Source organism: Eretmochelys imbricata, chromosome 19, assembly GCF_965152235.1.
Source record: "Eretmochelys imbricata isolate rEreImb1 chromosome 19, rEreImb1.hap1, whole genome shotgun sequence".
Taxonomy (NCBI): domain Eukaryota; kingdom Metazoa; phylum Chordata; order Testudines; family Cheloniidae; genus Eretmochelys; species Eretmochelys imbricata.
The window spans coordinates 21,141,358-21,159,570 of NC_135590.1; the positions used below are offsets into that span (position 1 = coordinate 21,141,358).

At 49.4% G+C, this 18,213-nt stretch overlaps 1 long non-coding RNA gene across 1 annotated transcript; it reads right to left on the minus strand.

The window, feature by feature from the left end:
* Positions 1-14,846: 14,846 nt before the first annotated feature.
* LOC144277092 (uncharacterized) lies at positions 14,847-17,637 on the minus strand. The gene is made up of 4 exons (XR_013348390.1): positions 17,530-17,637; positions 16,714-16,734; positions 16,583-16,609; positions 14,847-15,196 (listed from the first exon to the last, which is right to left on the minus strand). It is a non-coding gene; the product is annotated as an uncharacterized LOC144277092 (long non-coding RNA).
* Between the last annotated feature and the right edge of the window lie 576 nt (positions 17,638-18,213).

Sequence of the window (18,213 nt, forward strand, 5' to 3'; positions counted from 1 at the left end):
GAAAGGCTGCTGAAAGTACCTGAAGAGACAAAGGAAATGAGAAGGGGGAAGTCCAGCCTAAAACAGGAGTCTAGTCTGTAAAGAGAAACAACGGGAAGTCTAAGCTACAGAAACTCTTCAAGTTGCCGAAAGACATGTAGGATGGGAAATTACATCTTGAATCCAGTCTCTTGAAGATCTTAGGCTCAGTATGCGTGCGTCTTTGTAGTTGCTTAGCAATCTGCCTTCTTCTGTTTGCTATCCCTTCTAATCACTGAAAATCTACCTATCTATTTTTTGTTTAGTTTTATTATTATTATTATTTATTTATTTATTTATTTATTATTAAACTCAGTTTGTGCAACTGGTGCTCCGTGAGGAAATGATTTGTGTATTACTCCAAGGGGCTGCCCGGTGTCACTGTTGCTCCAGGAGGGAAATGATTTGAGCACTACCTGAATTGGCCACGCAGTGTCACCATTGCTCCGTGAGGGAAATGCTTTCTGCATTACTCCAAGTGGCCACCCAGTGTCACTGTTGCTCCAGGAGGGAAATGCTTTGTGCATGACCTGAATTGGCCACACACATCACTCTTGCTCCGGGGTGGATGGTGGGGGCGGGGGAGGCGGGGGATTGTTTGTGTGTTACTCCTGAGTGGCCACGTCGTGTCACTCTTCCTCCAGGAGGGGAATGCTTTGTGCATTACCCTGGGTGGCCACCCAAGACAACACACACAGCACGACACCGACGCACACACACACAGAACACGTCACACATACAGATGGGTAGTGTAAATTGCTAAAAATGAGACATTCATTCCTAATCAGATGGAGCTGTTGATGTCTCATGCACTCTTCCTCGAAAAGCCGTACGTAATCTCACCTGATCATCTGGTAGAGATCTGTTCAAGAAAATTACTCATAATGAGACATACATTATTGACAAGTACTAGTGATCAATTTCTCCTCGAATGTTTCACCAAAATGCTTTTCGATTCCCTGCTGGTGATTTGGAAGAAATCGTTTCTTGAAATATACTAAAATAGAGTAATTCATCTTTGACCTGTGCGACAGATAAATTGGAGAGGGAATCTTCCTGAAAGCCCCGAGGATTCACTTCTCCTCAGACGGTACAGAGCAGTATGCGAAAATTACTCAACATGAGAACGTCTTTCGTAATCAGGTAGCCTGATGTCTTTCTCATGGAACCATCCACCAAAAAGCAAGTCTATTCTCTCTTCGGCATTTGGCAGAGATTTATCGTGAAAATCGCTAAAAAAGAGAAAGTTATAACTAATCAATGCTAATAATCAATGACAAATGGAATCATCCTCCAAAAGCCTTTCAGATTGGCTCCTTGTGATTAGGTAGATATCAGTTGAAGATTTGGTAGAAATGACTAAAAAGGAGGCAGTTCTTTCTGATCAATGTTAGCAATTAATTACACATGGAATCATCCTCCGTACTATAGTCATAATTAGCTCCTGGAGATTTGGACTAAAATCGGTTCTTGAAAATGACTAGGAATGAGACAATTCATTCCTCATCCGTCTTCTGAGAAATTTCCCACGGAATCATCCAGCAGAAAAGCAAAGGCATTCTCCCTTGGTGCATTGGAACAGATCGGTTCTTGCAAATGACTCAAGGTAGAAAATCATTCTTTCCAAGTACCTAGTGGTAAAGACTCCATCAATCCAGCTTCTCTCCTGGTGAGTTCGTAGCGATTGGTTCAAGAAAATTACTCCTAACGGGACTTAAATTATTGACAAGTACTAGTGCTAAAGCTCTCCTCGAATGATTAACCAAAATGCTTTTCGATACGATGACACAGAAGGGCACAGAACACGACACACAAAAATAACACACGACAAAGACACACACACACCGCGACACAGAAAGCATCACACACAAAACATCACACACACAACCCACAACATCTCACAAACACACACTCACTCAACACAAAATGACCCACAACATGTCACACGCAACACAAGACGACCCACAACATGTCAAGCACTGTGGAGCGAGGGCTCCGGCTCGGCTTTCGCAGCGGCTCTGGCGAGGAATGGTGCCAGAGCTCTCGCCGGAGGGGAACACGGCAGGAGGGGGCCTGAGCCGCTTGGGCCTCTTTCCAAGGAGGCGGAACCAGGCCTCCGCTCTCTGCCCTCTGCAGACCTGGCTGCCAGGTCAGTGCTTTCAGTTCCTCATCCGCACTCGCTGTCGTCCTCCTCACCGGCCGTGGGCGTCCTCGCTTTGGACGGGGCTCGGGGGGATGAAGGTGGGGAGGGGCCAGAGTCTCTTGAGCAGAGTGACTCTGTGGGGTGCCGTTAGAAAAGGAGATTTTGGTTGGGATGCTCAAGGTGTAATGGGATGTGGCAGTTCAATGATGAGACAGAACACAGCTTTTGTGCAAGCAAGCAGGCTGGTCAGCTGAGATGGGCTGTTCTGCCCCCCGCCTTCCATCTTCTCCTTTTATTATATTTCTCCCCCCTAAGCATTACACACTGCTACCGCAAAATGTTACACAAAGGAAAGTATGACGTTGATTAATATACTTATTTACCATCTTTTATCTACTACAATCCTGGTTCTCAGGCCTTGAGCCCAGGCTAAGAAAGCTTCCCACAGTCACTGTCCCAACAATCAAGTTCTCATGGTTCATATCTAGCCCTTGTCCTTGGATAGAGCAATGTGTTCATTGCTTCTACAAAACAGTCAGGGTGTGCCCTGCCTGCTTCCAGGTGGAATAACTAAACATGAACCCTTCATCCCCCCGTTTTTTATTTAATGATATTCGGCCATCTCATGGTAGCCATCAATTTGTTTTGTCATGCTATTTAACTCCCAGACAGACAAGGACATAACTTGGGGAGCTTTCCAGGGTGAAATTTCACAAAATCTTAACAAGGAAGGAATACATTGTACACAGCAGCAGCAAAAAATAAGCCCAATGATTACAAACACAGCATAACCGAAAAGCTGTCGCAGCCATTCTAGAGAGGGCAGCCAACCTGTAAGCCAATTCCAAAAACCTTCAAACCCCAGATCTTGGCGTATGTGTGTTGTAAAATTGGCCAATTCAGCCAGTCTAGTTTCTATGGAGCGACTATTATCAGTTAAATTAAAGCAACACATGTGCTGAAACGGGGAGCAGCCTAGATGGTGTTTCAGGAGCAGAAAATCAATGGCTGCTCTGTTATCCAAGATTGCATCCCTTAATTCGTGTTGTTCTGTGTTAAGTAAGGCAATAGCCTGGGATGTTGTATTAATTGCCTTTGCTGCAAAGCATGCCAGGTTATTTAAAGTTCTGGCTGAATACATGGCAAGCGCGGGGACCCCAAAAATAGAGGCCGCTAAAGCAGTATACTCAGCACGACTAAAAAGCTCAACATCTGCAATACAATCATCTGAAAGGGGTACACTTCTTCTACTACGTTTTTGACCAGCAAAAGGCAATATAAGTGTCATTCTACTAAGACAGCAAAGGGTGCCATCACTTAAATTTGCAGGAATATAATTAAAGGTGCGTGAACCGCAAGTAAAAAACCATTCTGATGGTAGGATGATAGGGCCATAATTGTATGAAACATTCACAGCATGGGAACAATTTAAAAGGGGTTGAGAAATTTTTCGACAGCCCAAAGGCACCTTTGTACTAGTGCAGTTAACTACACGCGCACAGGTGACATTGTCAGCCCCGGCCGGGTACAGTGTGTGGAGGGATATAGCCGTGCGAGGCAGAGTATAGTTGGCCGGGCCCCAATTAGCCATGCTAGAGTACTGGGAAGAAAGATTCACATAAGCAGAAAACAGTGTCTTATTATCCATCTCCTCAGGGTGATGACATACTGGAATAAGGCATGTACCTAACAAATCTCCGGCTGCTACAGAATTAGATAGACAAAAGTGGGTAACTTTTGCTATTGAAGCCAATCTTTCCCATATGTTATATGTCATTCGGGCTCGTAACGGGGGAAGCGCTTCCGAGCCAACCCCTACAGGAAATAGCAGGCACAAAAGGCACACAATCATCACAGAATTAGCAGTGATTTGGGCGAGAATCGCCACAAACAAAGTCTTAGGAGTCTCTGGCTGTTGATCTGCTGCCAGTCTTTGTTGGGCCACGGCGACCAATGCTTTTACTGCTCCCCATGTCACGGGCCGGTTTGGGACACTACACCTCCTCCGTTTCCGTCCCGTCATTGTCGACTCGGGGGGCAACGCGGTCTCCTCCAAAGTCAGCTGAAACTCTGGTATGGGATTCGACAGCCCCTGGTGCCATGCCATGTTGTTTAAGTGCCGGTCGCACACACCGAGCTGGAACCCACAACGGTCCTGCAGGGAGAGACACAGCAGCATATCCCCGACCCCAAGTGATTAGAGGTACTGGGCCCAGCCACTGTGGATCGGGCAGCTGATGGTAAAAGACACGCGGTCTTTCCAGTACCTCAGATTTGTGAAAATGCCGATCCGCAGGGGTCTGCTGATCTGCATTCAGTGTTAAATTATTTAAAGTAAACAAGAGGATATGCATTTGTTGTTGAATGTCTCCTAAGGTTCGGAGACGCAGCTCCCCTTGTTTTAATTGTTTATCAAGCAAGGTTTTGAGTGTGCGATTGGCATGTTCAACAATGGCTTGGCCCGTGGAATTATAAGGGATTCCGTGTTTAAGATGGACGTCCCAGTGGGCACAAAAGGTGGAGAGGGCTGCAGAGCAGTAGGCTGGGGCATTATCTGTTTTAATTTGGCAGGGGCGACCCATAACAGAAAAGCAGGCCAGCAAATGGTGAATAACTTTGTTAGTGGCTTCCCCACATTGTGGGGTTGCCCAAAGGAAGCCCGAATAAGTATCAACGGAAACATGTAAAAATGAATAGGGGCGGAATTGTGGCACATGAGTAACATCCATTTGCCACAGCTGATTTGCTGTGGTACCTCTGGGATTAACGGCATAAGAAAAGGTAGGAGCAGCAGCAGCACAGTGGGGGCAGGAACGAACAATGGAACGTGCATGATCAGCAGGAATGTGAAACTGCCGGGCCAAAACAGAGGCAGACTGATGAAAAAAGGCATGGCTTTCAATGGGGTCAGAAAAAAGGGAATTTACCTGACCACGCAACGCGCGATCGGCGCGTGCATTGCCCTCAGTGAGTGGCCCAGGCAGAGGGGTATGACTGCGAATATGAGCAACAAAGTAAGGGAAATGACGAGTGGCAATAAGATGCTGCAAAGACAAAAACAGGCGAAGGAGGTCCGCATCAACCTGAGGGGTAATGAGGGCAAGGGGTAAATGATCAATTACCTGATAAACATAATGGGTATCCACAATTAAATTAAAGGGACAATCAGCAAAAAGTTGAAAGGCCAAAATAATAGCAGCCAATTCTGAACGCTGTGCAGAACGCTGAGGCAGTGTAAAACGAGAATGCCAACGAGGGGGGTCACCCAACTGATAAGTGACTACACCTCGGTGGGGAGAGCCATCAGTAAAAAGAGTGACAGCAGTAACAATGGGTTGAGAGCGGCTAAGACGATGAACAATTAGGGGCACCTTTTGGGTAATGACCAACCGAGGATCTTTTGGAGGATTGTAAGAAATCTCTCCCACATAATCACAAAGAGCAACCTGCCAGGCCAAGGAGGTGTGGCACAAAGAGTCAAATTCAGTACGGGACAAGGGGAGCACAATGGCAACTAAATCAGTGCCAGTGAGTTGCACTGCACGGTGGCGGGCTTTACAAACAAGATCAGATAGGGCATCTAAATACGGATAAATATTTCGAGGAGGGGTGGATGAAAGGTATAGCCACTCTATAATAGAAACGGCTGTGTCTGTACAGGGTACAAACAGAGCCGCAGTTGGCGTATGAGGGGTGGCAAGAAGAACCAACCGTAAGGGACGGACCTCTGGGAGTCTGTCCACAAACTCCTGACTCAATGCTGCATTGATTTGTTGAATGCAGGCAATATGCTCCTCAGTGATGGCAATAACTGCTCCCGGTGCCCGGGCTCCACGCAGGAGCTCGAACAACGGCTGCAGCATTGAAGTGGGGAGATGAAAGTAGGGCCGAATCCAATTTAAATGACCCAAAATCTGTTGTAATTTAACAAGGGTTAGGGGTTGAGGTAGAATTAATTCCGGATGAACCGGAGCAGCATAGGTTTGTAAAACCTTATATCCGAGGTAGTGGTAGGGATAAGAGCGTTGGATTTTTTCTGGTGCCACTAACAGGCCATTTTGGCCGAGAATCTGAGACAAAGATTCAAGCTGTTGTGCCGTGACCCGGGGACCACTAAGCAAAATGTCATCCATGTAATGGTAGACCTTTAGCGTAGGGTACCGGGCACGGAAAGGGGCAAGTGCCCGATCCACAAAAAGCTGACACAAGATTGGACTATTTTGCATTCCCTGGGGCAAGACCTTCCACTGATACCTTTGAGAGGGTTGCTGATTATTATATTGTGGCACCGTAAATGCAAATTTTTCGCGATCTTGTGGGCAAAGGGGGATGGTGAAAAAACAATCTTTTAAATCTAACACACAAAGTTGATCAGTTTGAGGAATTAAATTTGGATTTGGTAAGCCAAACTGCAAGGGGCCCATAGGTTGGATGCGTTTATTTATTTCCCTTAAATCATGTAACAGCCGCCAAGCACCTGATTTTTTCTTAATAACGAACACCGGGGTGTTCCAGGGACTAGTGGAGCTCTCCAATCGCTGTGGTTCGAAATGCTGCTGCACAAGCGAATGAAGCACTTTTAGCTTTTCTAGAGGGAGGGGCCACTGGTCAATCCATACGGGCTCTAAGGATTGCCATACCAAGGGTAATGCGGAGGGCACGGTGGGTGAGGGAGGGTTTTGGGCCATCAGATGTTAAGATCGAGGGTGGTGTCTAACTTTGCAAGTAAATCACGGCCCCAAATATTGAGGTGGACAGGGAGTACAAAAGGGAGGATAGTAGCAAGGGTACGGCCTCCCGGTTTAGAGACTGTGACCCAAGACAAACTTTGGCGCCCGGGTTTACTACCCCTGATCCCCCACAATTCTTTAGAAGGAACCGTAGGCCAACTAACCGGCCACTCCAGATCACGAATCACCGTAACGTCAGCTCCAGTGTCCACCAGCCCTGTAAAAGGAACATCATTTAAGAGAAGTGTTAACTGAGGTTTTGAGGGGCGGACTGACATTGTCAGAGCAACAAGTGGAGAAGACGCCCTGTGAGACGGCGAGTGAGACAACGTCGATCCAAAGCCGCCTCTGCCCCGAGTTCGATCCTCGGCAGCTGGCACCTGATAGGGGACTAAAATCAATTGTGCAATTGACCGTCCACGCGGGAGCGACTGTGGAAGATGAGTCCACACCTGAACCTTAATAATGCCAGTGTAATCAGCATCAATGACCCCTGGAATGACAAAAAAGCCCTGTTTCCCGGCATGTGAGCGAGGGAGAACAAGACCCACAAAGCCAGCAGGGAGAGGTCCCGTCACCTGTGTAGGTATGGCACAGACCTCTCCTGGCAGCCGAAAGTCAGTGTCCTCCTGCATGATCAAATCAAGCCCTGCACTTCCAGCAGTCGCCGCCCTCATAGAGTCTACGGATTTTAAGGCAGAGGAGCGGTTGTCTGAGTGGGAAACACCCCCGTTTGGCCCTGGGTTCGGGGGGGACCCGTCGCGCGGTTTCCCGACCCGCTACGACACTGATTAGCCCAGTGATAACCTTTCCCACACTTGGGGCACTTCTTTGAGGGTCGGGCTGGTGCCTTAGATGAGCGGCACTCCCGCTGAAAATGACCCTCCTTACCACAGCGGTAACAACGCTTCCCCTCCTTCCTGGTTTTTCTCAGGGCGGCAGCCAGAACTCCAGCCTTGTGGGCTTGTGTGCCGATGTTCTGGCACGCCCGCAGCATGTCTGAGAGCTCTAAAATACCAGAGGCTTGCGCTGCCTGGAGAGCACGGTGGCAATCCTCGTTTGCATTTTCAACTGCCAATTTTAACAGGAGCTCGTGAGCTGCCTCAGTGTTATCCACCTGTCGGAGGATAGCCTCAAGCAATCTGTTGGTAAAATCCAAAAAGGACTCTGAGGCACCCTGACGGATACTGACAAAGCTTTTGGTAGGCTTGCCTGAATCCGGGACCTTCTTGAAAGCATGCTGGGCACAGGTGGAAATAATGGGGAAGATGGCCTGAGGGAGTTGAGACTGCATCTCAATAGTAGCAAACGGGCCCTCCCCTGCCAAGTGCTCATAAATGATACCGTGCTCTCTATGTACCTGAGCTTGGCGTTCTGCCATCTGCCGATACTCACTAATCCAAATAACATACTGACTGGGTGATAACATCATGCGCAGCAGTGTTTTCCAATCCTCAGGGATTAGGGAGTACCCAGTACCTATCCCTTCAATGAGACCACGCACAAAGGTGCTAGTCAGGCCAAACTCACGAATTGCTTTCTTTACCTCTCTAACCACTGAGTATGGCAAAGTGGTCCAGGTGCCCACGGGGTTGCCCTGGTCGTCATTCTGCCAGGTCACCGGGCAAACTGAGACCAGATCAGCCAGCTCCTCCGCTGTAAGATCTGATCGAGCTTTCGCTGCGTGAACCATTTGTTGCACCAGTGAAAGCTTCTGAGCAGATGCAGATGACCCTCCGGGGGGCCCCGGAGCATGGGGCCCCACGGATGGAGGGTGATCACACACCGGCTCCAGTGGGGAAGGCAAGGGAGGCGGTGGTAATGAAGACACTGGGGGCAAAGCAGGGAGAGGGGGGGCTGTGGGTATGGGAGAGGGTCTTTCCGAAGCGACACGCTGGGTTGCATTGGTAGAAGGGGGGAGAGCTGCAATGGGGATGGCTACAGGAGCCGACGGGCGTGGCGAGATCACCAGCCTCGTGAGAGAGGGCCTATCCGAGGTGACACGCAGTATCGCGTCGCGACAGAGGTGCCAGGCATGTAAAGCCTGCACGGGCGCCCGAGGCTCTTCGTGCAACGTCTGGCCCAATCGCTCCCAGTCCGCTAGCTTAAGGCTTCCGGCTTCAGGATACCACGGGCACTGGGCACGCACCTCCTGTAGCAGGAGAGTAAGTGCTCGAGCGGGGCAGTCATGCTGAGCCTTACGCAGCAAATACTGCAGCTCATTGCGGTGTTGCACTTGCAAAGCAGAGAGGGAGCTTCCCATACTTACCACAATGAAAAATACTCACCGGGATCCACGAAGCGGATGAGTGACGCGTCTGAAACCCTTGCCGGGCAAGGTGAGTGCTGAGGGCCCCACGTTTGGGCGCCAGTTGTGGCAGTTCAATGATGAGACAGAACACAGCTTTATGCAAGCAAGCAGGCTGGTCAGCTGAGATGGGCTGTTCTGCCCCCCGCCTTCCACCTTCTCCTTTTATTATATTTCTCCCCCCTAAGCATTACACACTGCTACCGCAAAAAGATACACAAAGGAAAGTATGACGTTGATTAATATACTTATTTACCATCTTTTATCTACTACAATCCTGGTTCTCAGGCCTTGAGCCCAGGCTAAGAAAGCTTCCCACAGTCACTGTCCCAACAATCAAGTTCTCATGGTTCATATCTAGCCCTTGTCCTTGGATAGAGCAATGTGTTCATTGCTTCTACAAAACAGTCAGTGTGTGCCCTGCCTGCTTCCAGGTGGAATAACTAAACATGAACCCTTCAATGGGAGGAGAGTGGAGGGCGGATCCCCGCCGTGTGGGAGAGGCAAACAGAGGAGCCTCCGAGACGTTGCCGACTGAGATGGTAACTTACTTGTTTTGTTCCCCTTGGGCTGGGTTTAGTACCAAGGAAAAAGAAGTCAAGCCTCACAGTCTACTGCCCTCATGCGACGGAATGTGAGTGAGAGCAGCGAGCCTGTGACCGTTGGTGATGCCAGGCAAGAGCCCTCCATCTGGGAGCCGAGCTCTCGCCAGTCTCGGTGAGAGAAGTGTCTGGTTTGGTGAGGACTCTGCTCACGCCCCACCTGAGTCCGGGTCGGGAAGCCCCTTAAATTAGGGTTCGGGCCACGAGAGGTCAGCTGTGTGTGTGAGCCCAAGAGTGTACAATAGCACATGTATACCGGTGCCTTGCCTGGGAGCCCCTTCATCAATGTCCCGAGGAGTTGGCTGGGAGTCTGCTTTCCTCCAAATGTTCAGTCAGGTAGTTCACACTCTGAGGTTGAGCTACAGGTTGCCTGTCAGCCCCAGAGGCACAAGGAGGTGGCATTCCCTCTGGCTGGGCTCTCACCGAGTTAACCCATTGAGCATTTCGCCCACTTATGCCCTGGTTTTCTGCAGACATTACATGTCAGGTGTCTGAGATCCCTTGGATGAGGTCTCCCCGCATCAGCTGCTCCCCCCACTTTGGGTTTATCTGAGTCTCACTTCTGGGGTACCTCCATTGGTTCCCTTTCCCCAGTCCCCTTTGAGCCTCTCTTGATACCCAGAGTGACTGTCCACAAACTCGTCTGTCAACCCGCCTGCACAACGCAGAGCCTGATACTTCTTGTCCACTAACCATCTTTTAAGCTAGTGGGGACAGAGCTCATAGAGTTGTTCCAAACCAGCCCGATTATACAAATCCTCCAGTGTAGTGACACCTGCACCCTTACCTCATTTGTGGAGATACTCTCCCCTCAGAACGGTGGCTTGTACATAAGTCACACCCGGGGTCTTCTGCACACCCCAAGACCTTTTCCTATAACCCCAGGTGCCAACTCATACTTAATCAGTAAAGACTTTTTGAACCATTCATAGTCACCACTATCAACTCCATCCATTTGGCGTCTGTATGTTTAGGGCCAAGTAAGGGAGTGAGACTGCAGAGTTGTCTCCAAGATCAGTCAGGTTCAAATCACATGCCTTCTAAAAGGCTATGAGGTAGGCATCCATATCCCCCCTCCTTATCAGGAGCAACCATTTAGGATCTAGGCTCCCTGTGGACTTGGCATCCCAGGGTCTTTCCCCACTTTCCCCTCTGTGGGTCCTCTTGCCCCTCCACTTCTCTAGCTGTAGTTCATGCTTTTCCTGCTTCTCCTCATGCTCTGCCAGCTCCTTCGCCTTCAGCTGCAGCTCCCGCCTTTTCTAATCTATCAAAGGGGACCTGAATCATGAGGGCACCGGGCTGGATGGGGAACTGGTTCTTGGGGGCATCTTGCTGCTGCCTCTGTTGCTCTAAGGCCTCACTGGAAAACCCACCTGGGTCTGGAACCTGTTTCTTGGTCCTTTCATCTGTCTCCAGAAGGCTTAGCCCTCTCCCTGGACAGCGTTTGTCATGCTCTTCCTAGGGAGGTGGTCTAACCAGCGGTGAACAAGGGTCTAGGTTATATGCCATTTTCTTGTTGTTTCCTTTGACTACCCTTGTTTTACTGCTGCAAGTCACTTATTGCAAAATACTACTGGTGCATTCAGCATCCCACCTCTGCCACCAACTGTCATGGATCCACGGGATCAGTTCTACACCCCCAGCTTTGGAACAGGCTCTATGAGGAACCCCGTCAGTCTACCAGACCATTAAGGTTGCCCATTTGTCCTGCAGGATAAGCAACACTGCTTCACTGCCTCCTTCGATTGGACCTTTAGCACTGCTGGGGCACAGCGGGATTTCTCTTCAACAAGTTCTACTGTGATAGACTACGTCCTGGTAGAGACCTGTCCACTCCTCCGGGATTAATGCACCTCAGAAAGCATTTGCAGTGACACTCACATCATGTTGTCAAAACAGTCGGGTCTATTAATCAATTGGACTCAGCATAGGACGTCCTTAGGTTGGCACAGAGAACTGAAGGTTAAAGCACCGTTCAAGTCCATTCTGGCTAGCCCAGAGCCCAGCCAAGTTGTAATAAACCCCATTGCTCAAGTTCTGTCTGTCTCTCAGTCTGACCTTCTTGGTCAGACTCCAGGGGAAAGCCCAACTCCTTCCAGCAACTAGCTTTGATCCCCCACCTCATACCTTTCCCATCTTTGTTCTCGAGCTGGGGGATGTTGCTCAGTTTCCCAGTTGTGAAGTGGGGAAATCCATCTCCTCTGGGTCATTGGTTGCTAGGCAACAATGTCTTGGTGATGGGCTTTGCCATTGTCTTCACACTGGGGCTTGCCTCAGTCAGTCTTTTCCCAATGACCCATTTAGTCTCAGCTAGGTAACATTCATACCCATGTCTCTCAGCCTGCCCTGAGCGCAAACAGTCCTCTATCTCCCACTGGTATTAATGCAACATATTGGGGTCATGTAAATAGTACAGAACATTGCCGCTGCGTGATATAGCTCTCTGGTCAGACTGAGCACTCCGGGGGCAGGGACCTGTCTGTGCTCTTTGTCTGTCGAGCTCCTAGCACTGCAGGGCCCCGATCCTGACTGGGGCCTCTAGGCACTGCTGTGCTGTAAACAAATAATACCAGTAATGGACTGATAATAACATGCAAAGGCTTGACCAAAGCTGTCCAACCTTTACCAAGACACTTTCTACAGCATTCACTGTGGGGAGGAATACAAGGGTGGGAATTACACACACACACACACACAGATCCTCCAGAGTTTGTCCAGCTGTACTTGGAGATGGGTTGGAGTGGCTGCACCGGACTGGTGCCCAGGAGAGGCTGCACAGTCCTGGGGGTAGCGGCTGCTTGTGGCCAGGTGGTATTAGAGCACATGGCCATGGTAAAGGGGCAGATCTGAGAGGGAACCTGTCCTGGTTACAGGGTTACCTGCACCTTTGGCCCCTCTCTGGGCTCTCCGAGTGAACCCTTCCAGCGTCCGGGCTTGTAATGGCATGGTAAACTGTACTATACTTTTCAGCCACTAGGTGGTGCTGTGTGTAACAGACCTTATAAAAACTAACCTCTGCCATGCCAGGAAGAGCGTGAAAGGATCTTGTGGCAGGCGCATCTGTGGTGTCTCTCTGAGCCGGAGGCTCTGTAGCCAGGCCAGCTCTAGCACTGGAGCCTGACCTGCTGGTAGCAGCCCTGGAACCTGCCATCTCCCAGGGGTACATGACAGGCCTTGTACCTGTGTTTGCATGTGTATCTATATCTGCCCACTTGAAGTTTCCACTTCATGCATCTGATGAAGTAGGTTCCAGCCCATGAAAGCTTATGCCCAAATAAATTTATTAGTCTTCAAGGCGCCACAGGATTCCTCATTGTTTTTGCTGAAACAGACTAACATGGCTATCCCTCTCAAACATGTTTAATAGTGAGGGTAATTAACTACTGGCACCATTTACCCAGGGTTGTGGTGGATTTTCCATCACTGACCATTTTTAAATCAAGAGTGGATGATTTAAAAAAAATATATCTGCTCTAGTTCGAGCAGGAATTATTGTGGGGCAGATCCCTGGCCTGTGTTACACAGGAGTCCAGACAACCTGATCACAAAAGTCCCTTCTGGCCTTGGAATCTGTGAACCTCTGAAAACAATGATCATATCCAGGTCACAACCAAGACTGACTCCATAAGTTGGTGGGTTAACAATGATGTTGGTTTGGGTCATCAGCTCCTTAAATCATCCAATTAATAGAGGAGATGATCAGATACTGTGGCTAACATAAGAAAGCACTGCTTTCCTTTAATCCTGCAGCAGGAGGTGGGAGAAGCCGGCTCTTTTGATTTAAGGAAATCCTGTTTAGACACCAGAGACACTGGAACCGAGGTGGGTGGGGGTGGCGAAGGCTAGCGCCCCCTCAAGGGCAGTATTATGACGCAGGGGAAGTATTATGAGACTGATCTAGTTTTTGCCCCCATGCTTTGTTTCGCTCAGGCTGGGTGGGGCTCCATGGCTTTGGCATGTAAGAGTCTAGTCACCTGTGGTCTGCAATAGTTTGGTTTAATCTTCGATGTTGGGCTTGATGTGAGCGTGCTGGGTGTGTTGGTGGCCTGTGATATAGAGGAGGTCTGACTGGATGATCTCATGGTCCCTTCTGGCCTAAAACGCTACATGTAGCTGGTGTAGGACATACCTGTCATTTTGGGTTTAGGTTAAGCCTTCCTGGATGCTGTGAACCCTATGATCAACACTCATCCAGAGAACCGGAGCTCCCTCCATTCCTCTGACTCCATTTCTTTCACCAGTAATGTCACAGAACATGGTTATTGGTTAGGAATGTGCTTTCTTGGAGCGTTTTATCCAGTTCGGATAATGTGATGTTTTGGGACAGGGTTTAACAGATGTTCTTACCCCTTCCTCTCATCAATGATGGTCAGTTGATAAATTACAGTACTACGAATCAGGAAACATTCATTGGTTATGTGCAGTTACAGGTGTTAATTAGAGCTGAACAAAAGTTTTCGTTCAAAAAATATTTTGAGGAAATTTGGCCGGCTAACAAAAAGAGATTTTTTTGTTGAAAACATTTGGATTTTCTTGAGGGTTTTTTTTTTTCTTGCATTATTACAAAATTTTCAACTTAAACCTTTTATTTGGATGGAGGGGTCCTATGATGTATTGTTTATTGGGTTCTGTTCTATTCTATGTAGCTTCTTCTACCACACTCATCACCATAATATCAGGATTTCTTCTGCTTTGCCAATTTTGAGCCCCCAGCTTAGCCAAACGGTAGGATTTTCAAAACTGAAAATATTCATTCTGGAAAATTCCAAGTTTTGAGAGGAATAAAAAATAATGGAAAATATTTAAAAATGAAAAATTAGTCCATTTCGGAAAACAACAGAACAAAAAACGTCTTTGACCAGTGAGAGGTGCTATCCCCACAATGCCATATCTCAGGGAAACAGCGTGATTGGGGAGTAGACCCAGAAGAAAGGGTGGAGCTGCCCAGTGAAAGAGCTGGTGAAAGTATAGACTGGGGCCTCCATACCAGGATGATAAAATGACACCAGGCCCCACTAATAGTCCAGATACACTCCGATCTTCCCAGGGCTCCCAGTCGGGGACAGGAGGGTCTCTAGGGAGGTGCAAGCCCAGTAATGGCTCCCACACTGATCCACGGCCCAGATCCTCTCCTCAGGAGAAAAGCTGATCCAGCCCTTCCTCCTGACAGATTCTTTGGCCACCCCCACAGCCCAGGCCCTACCACCTCCGACTTCTACCTCCCAGTAGTGTTTCCCCAAGGCAAACCCTTCCAAACCCAGCACGCAGGTTTCACTGTCAAATCTCTCAGGGTTGTCAGGCACGTCCTGCTGCAAGCCCCTCTATTCCACAGATCGCCGATTCTCAGAGACCTTGAGGCTGGGATGAGCCGTGTCGGGATCCAGACTCACCATCGCTGCAGAGATGGGGTAGAGCATCAGCATAGGTGCTGACTCCGTGGGTGCTTCAGGACTGGAGCACACACGGGGAAAAATTAGTGGGTGCTCAGCACCCACCGGCAGCCAAGCTCCGCGCCTCCACCTCACCTCACCTAACCTCTGCCTCCTCCCCTGAGCATGCTGTGTCCCTGCTTCTCCTAGCTCCCAGAGCTTGCAGCCACAAAACAGCTGTTTAGCAGCGTAACAAGCTCTGGGAGGGAGGGGGGAGGAGCGGGAACGTGGCGCACTCAGGGGAAGAGGCGGAGCCTGGGAGGGGATTTGGGGAAGGAGTCCAATAGGGGCAGGGAGGGGACGGAGTTGGGGTGGGGACTTTGGGGAAGGGGTTGAAATGGGGGCGGGGCAGGGGTGGAGTCAGGGCAGGGCTGGGGGTAGAGGAGGGGTCGAGCACCCACGGGCACCAGCAGAAGTTGGTGCCTATGCCCATCGAGGCTGTTTCCCATCCTCCCGCCAGCTCTGTCTTGGCTAGGACACTCTCTGATTTCCCGCCTCTAACTCCCAGGGATCTGCTTCTCTGCATTTCACTGCAGCTCTCCTCCCAGGCAATAGGGGCAAATAGTTCCCCTGGAAGAGATGGAGATGCCTCTAGCTCCCATTGGGCCTGTCTGTAACCTCTACAGAGGCCCCAGTAAGGAACAAGCTCAGGTGTTACACACACGGAGATCATTTCAACCATTAAAAGAACTCAGTAGTCACCTACCACAAAATCAGTGCTGTGGGGCCGCTACCACGTCTCCACAGCTAAGACAGCAACTGAGTTTCCAATCTACACCTGAGTTGGGAGCCCTCTATTCTAATACCCACCAAGTCATATCAGACTCAAATTTGATAGATTTGGTCCAGGTCTGATATAGAATTTTTCTACCATATTTGAACTGAATTGGCCAAAGGGCTACTGATTGACAACTCCGTAAAAACAGAGATTTCACCAGAGTCCAAAAAGCATTAAGGCAATTACCCGCAGCCAGTTAAGGTAATTTACAGTTTTCTAGAACCCTTCTAGTTCATGAAGTTAATAACAACGCAACACATGAGAATTCACCATATGTGTCCAGTAAAACCCCAACTCTGAACCATAATTACCAACTGCTGCGAGCACCTACCCCCCTGAATTGACAGCAGGTAAGTTCCCGGCCTTAGGAGCACTCTGAGTTATTGCAGTTACACTGGAGAGCTTGGGACTCCATACTTAAGTGTGAGCATTTGTTTTATGCAAGTAAACTGGGGACGAATCTGGCATTTTCGTTGACCATACTGCTCTTTCCCTGTGACTTCTGGCATGTGCGCATTTGCTGGGCAGCAGAGTGGTGCAGGGGGCCTGACATTAAAATACCAGCTTCACTTACCTGCATTTTTGCTGACTTTACTCCAGCCTGAAATCAAACACACCAAGAGGTGAGCACTTCCCGGAGCACGGATTGCCAGCATAGGACACAATGTCATATGGGGTGGGGGAAAGGGGACACATGGCACTTACCAAGTTCAGCCAGGGATTTCTCTGCAAACAGAGAGACATGGGTATGCAGTCAGTTCTACAACAGCTCCTGGGTTAGGGAATGTGCCTTTAAAGGACCACTTTGCCCTCTCCACTGTGCTCTCTGCTGCCCTCTTTCCGCCGAGGTCTCCTGGCCTGAGCTCCATCCTCATAGAGCTCTTAGTGGCTTTGGGCACTGTCGATTACACTCCCCTTCTTGGCATCTGACCCTCGCTGGGCTCCTATGGCCCTGCCCTAGCTGGGCTCACGTGTGGTGTAGTGTCCATACTCCCCATGTGCCAGGCAGCTTGGTGAGGGGCTAGGCCCTGATAACATGGAAGTGAGGGTTTAATGAGCTAACCCTTGGCCCTGAACACTGGATCTCAGCTCATGGGCCCAGCAACATGAGCTGGCTCCTTCTCACTGAGTTTGTGCCTCAAAGTGTCAGAGAGTGCTAGGAGACTTTGGGACTGCGCTGAGCCCCTGTTTCCAGGGCATCAGAATCCCCCCACCCCTCCATTCCTTTAAATTCAGTAGCAAAAAGGTACATGGGCTCAGGCAGACCCACCAGTTTTGGATATGGACATTCCCCTGTGTGCAGATTTTAAAGGAAGGGGCTAAAATCAGGCTTATGATGGAAACTGAGCAGCAACCTTATCTATGGAGCAGTTACCCCACTCTATGATTAGTCAGAGCGTCCCGTCCGTTTGATTCCCAGAGCCTCTCCTAACAGATAGTGCAGAGACAAAAGCCATAGTGTGTCTGACTATGTACAGTGAGAGAAAATTGTTCAAGCCTCCGGAGAGCCCAGACATTTACCTCTCTCGTTCTCCAGCTCAGCGTGCAGAAACTCTGGAAGAGAAAAGGAAGAAAGAGGTGAGGTTTCATCTTGTTGCATTAACTGGGTTATTCCTACTATTATTTCAGGGAACTTGTCCCAGGAACTTACCTCTCTCTTTCTCCACTTCAGATTGCAGGTTTTCTAAAGAAAGAAGAGTGAAAGAGGTGAGATTCCAGGGGGGCAATGGTCCCCTCTCATACTAGCAAAGAGCTGCCATTTTACAGAAAATCATAGATTCACAGCGTTCAGGGCCAGAAGGGTTCCTCCTGTACATCACAGACCTTAGACCCTCACTCAGTCACTGCTGTACCAGGCCTAAGGTTACAGTTTAGTTACGGGTATTTTTAGAGAAAGTTGTGGACAGGTCATGGGCAATAAACAAAAAAATTCACCACCTGTGACCAGTTCATGATTTATACCATAAGTCCCCTAAGTAAATCTTAGCGGGGCTGCTGCTGGAGGGGGAGCAGGGCCAGTGGCACCAGCTGCCAGGGGCCACTGAGCAGCAGCTGCTTCAGCCGCCCAAGGGACCACTGCTCAGGCGCTCTCTGGGGCCAGCCCCACTGGCTGCTGGTCAGGTGGTCCCCGGGGCCAGCTGCCCTGGGCCACTCCAACAGTGGCTGGCAGTCAGTGCAGCTGGCTTTGGGGCTGTTGGAACAACT